Source organism: Salmo salar, chromosome 24 (genome assembly GCF_965601325.2).
Source record: "Salmo salar chromosome 24, fSalSal1, whole genome shotgun sequence".
NCBI lineage: Eukaryota > Metazoa > Chordata > Actinopteri > Salmoniformes > Salmonidae > Salmo > Salmo salar.
Genome location: NC_138314.1, coordinates 23,131,183 through 23,134,711, shown reverse-complemented (window position 1 = coordinate 23,134,711; position 3,529 = coordinate 23,131,183). Strand labels below are relative to the sequence as shown.

Genomic DNA, 3,529 nt, shown 5'->3' with positions numbered 1-3,529 from the left:
CAATCTCAACGCTGTGCGTTACAGGGAAGACATCCTCCTTCCTCATGTGGTACCCTTCCTGCAGGCTAATCCTGACATGAACCTCCAGCATGACAATGCCACTAGCCATACTGCCGTTCTGTGTGTGATTTCCTGGAAGACAGGAATGTCAGTGTTCTGCCATGGCCAGCGAAGAACCCGGATCTCAATCCCATTGAGCACTTCTGGGACCTGTTGGATCAGAGGGTGAGGGCCATTCCCCCCAGAAATGTCCGGGAACTTGCAGGTGCCTTGGTGGAAGAGTGGGGTAACATCTCACAGCAAGAACTGGAAAATCTGGTGCAGTCCATGAGGAGGAGATGCACTGCAGTACTTAATGCAGCTGGTGGCCACTAGATACTAACTGTTACTTTTGATTTTGACCCCCCCCCCCCCTTTGTTCAGGGACACATTATTCCATTTCTGTTAGTCACATGTCTGTGGAACTTGTTCAGTTTATGTCTCAGTTGTTGAATCTTGTTATGTTCATACAAATATATACACATGTTAAGTTTGCTGAAAATAAACGCAGTTGACGTTTCTTTATTTGCTGAGTTTAGTAATGCACCATCCTAGTTGAAAGTGACCCTGATAAGTTCCTCTTCAGCACCTGTCTGACTCACATTATTTGTTGCTGCATATCCTCTTTCTGATACTGCTCATATCTGAGTATGTACACAAATAGCTTAGTTGGAAGTGAAAAAGTTCTCAAGAAATTCTACCACATGTCTCCTATCTCATGTGGTCATGAAGTAGGAAGGGACCGAGAAACAACGAATTAGAGACAGCAAGAGGGGTCATTTAGTTTGTACCATCCTAGTGATTATCTAAAAGGACTTTGAAGGCACAAGCAATAGTACACTCACTAGTGTACTTGACATTTGTGTATGGTAAATGAAACGGACAGTTTCTACTAAATTACTGAATTGTATGCATTTCTAGTTTTAGGAAAGGCATATAACCCAACTACACATTTTAACTGAAACATTTGAACAGAATGTGTTTGATGTGGTTGCTTTGACTGTAATATTGTACAGTGGCAAATGTTGCAATTCCCATACCAGGTGCTGTGTCAAAGGATGACCTTGAATTATGTGAAGGGTACATGCTTTAGTGAGAGCGCCTTCTACGCCTCACCCTTCTGTCCCCTGTGCCCTTGTCCTGTACACAGTGCTGGGGTTCGACCAAATGCCATGATGGGTAACACTGCTCATCTCACTGGGCTGCGCCCTCATCACAGCCTTGGTTGTGTGGTTCATCGTCTGTCCACGGCTCAAGAAGAAGATGAAGCGTAAATCTCATTGCTGTTATACAACTTCCAACTTTGAAAGGGAATCGATTGATGTAGAAATAATGCTGATTGCTGCCTTGCTGCTGTTTGTCCATCAGGTGAAGTGGCCTCCAGTCGCTGTGAAACTCCACTGATGGAGAAGACCCCCTCCAATCTTGCCCCACAGGAGCATCCCTCCACAATAAAACCTTGTGACTCCATTCCCCAGACACCACCAGCCGATAAGCAAAGGGTGGCCTTTAACATTGGAGGCTCAGAGGAGGCTGATCTGGACAGCAACATGGACACCAAAGACTTGGACATCAGCAATAGTGAGATCCCCTAGTGACAAAATGATTAAGCTTAATACTATTTTACCACTCATCTTTATTGTTTGAACTGAATGTATTGTTGCTGGTTATCCCTGTTAGGTATTAATGACAGAATGGGCCCCATGACTATCACAGACCCACATAGTGGCCAAGCCCACACTGTACAAAAGGACTCAGGGCTCTACAAAGACCTGCTACACAAGCTTCACCTGGCCAAGGTGGGAGACTGCATTGATGACGACGATGGACGACCCATACGGCGAAACAACAGCTACACCTCCTACACCCTGACCATCTATGGCATCCATGGGGACCGCAGATACAAGGGGGGGAGCTAGCAGATCAGCTCAGGAGATCACAGCTGGACAGCTACAACAGCTACCGCTTGGCAGAGGCAGATGGTGGTACAGTGGTTAAGGAGGAGGCAGAGGCTGTGGGGCTGACAATGGAGGCAGGCAAGGACATACTTCTAGAGGAGGATGAGCTGGAGGTGGACCGGCCAGAGGTCACACATCTCTTCCGGTTCATACAGATCCTCACTGCTTGTTTCAGCTCCTTCGCCCATGGAGGCAACGATGTCAGGTATGCTAGGACAGGGAATATTTAAGCAATAATTCTCGAGGGGGTGTGGTATATGGCCAATATACCATGGCTAAGGGCTGTACATAAGCACAACGAAACACAGAGTGCCTGTATACAGCCCTTAGCCGTGGTACTGTATATTGGCCATATACCACAAACCACTGAGGTGCCTTATTGCTATTACAAACTGGTAACCAACATAATTGGTAAAAATAAATGTTTTGTCATAACCATGGTATACGGTCTGATATACCACGACTGTCAGCCAATCAGTATTCAGGGCTCGAACTACCTAGTTTATAAAGATAAATAATTACTGTCTGCTTATTATTATAGGCTGATTAAGTGAAGTAAGTATGCTCTCCTTTTTTATTCTCTCTCAGTAATGCAATTGGTGGCCCTGTGGCTGGTGTATGAGAGTGGCTCTGTGGTGTCCAATGCCCCCACACCCATCTGGCTGCTTTTGTATAGAGGAGTGGGCATCACTGCTGGGCTCTGGGTGTGGGGACACAAAGTGATCCAGACCATTGGCAAGGACCTCACCCCAATCACCCCCTCCAGGTATACCATGCACTGAAACGATCTGTGTTTTACATACGTAAGTCTGTGGGCCAATACAACAAAATATCACATTGTTCAAACTCGCAAAGTCTATTCAGTATGAATATCATTCAATGTTCTCTTGTATCTTATTATACAGTATATAATTCTTGCGAATCTTATTTGCTCCTTCCAGTGGATTCAGCATTGAACTGTCCTCAGCGCTCACAGTGGTAGTAGCCTCTAATATTGGTCTCCCTGTCAGCACAACTCACTGCAAGGTAATTCAAGTTTAACTGTATAGATGAGTCGGGTCAATTTTGAGCCTAACAACAAAAAACTGTCTAGAGCGCTATACCACTGTTATTGAATAATTTGGAAAATTTGACTTATAATACCATAACGGAGGAATCGCATGACACTTAAATACGTAACAATTCATTCATTAATTGACCAGTGTGAGCTAGTAGAAACCAGTGTGAACCTGTGGATAGTGTTGAGTAAACTTGTTTTTGTTGTGTGCACTCAGGTGGGCTCTGTGGTTGCTGTTGGATGGCTGCGCTCAAGGAAGGCTGTTGACTGGCATCTGTTCAGGAATATCTTCATCGCCTGGTTTGTAACCGTCCCCATCTCGCCAACAGCGAGTTGCAGTAATCCAGATGGGAGATGACAAGTGCCTGGATTAGGACCTGCGCCGCTTCCTGTGTGAGGCAGGGTCATACTCTGCGAATGTTGTAGAGCATGAACCTACAGGATCGGGTCACCGCCTTGATGTTAGTAGAGAACG

The 3,529-nt window shown here is 45.5% G+C and overlaps 1 pseudogene; it reads left to right on the top strand.

Moving 5' to 3' along the window:
- Positions 1 to 1,707: 1,707 nt before the first annotated feature.
- On the top strand, positions 1,708 to 2,779 carry LOC106585316 (sodium-dependent phosphate transporter 1-A-like; annotated as a pseudogene).
- The last annotated feature ends 750 nt before the right edge of the window (positions 2,780 to 3,529 follow it).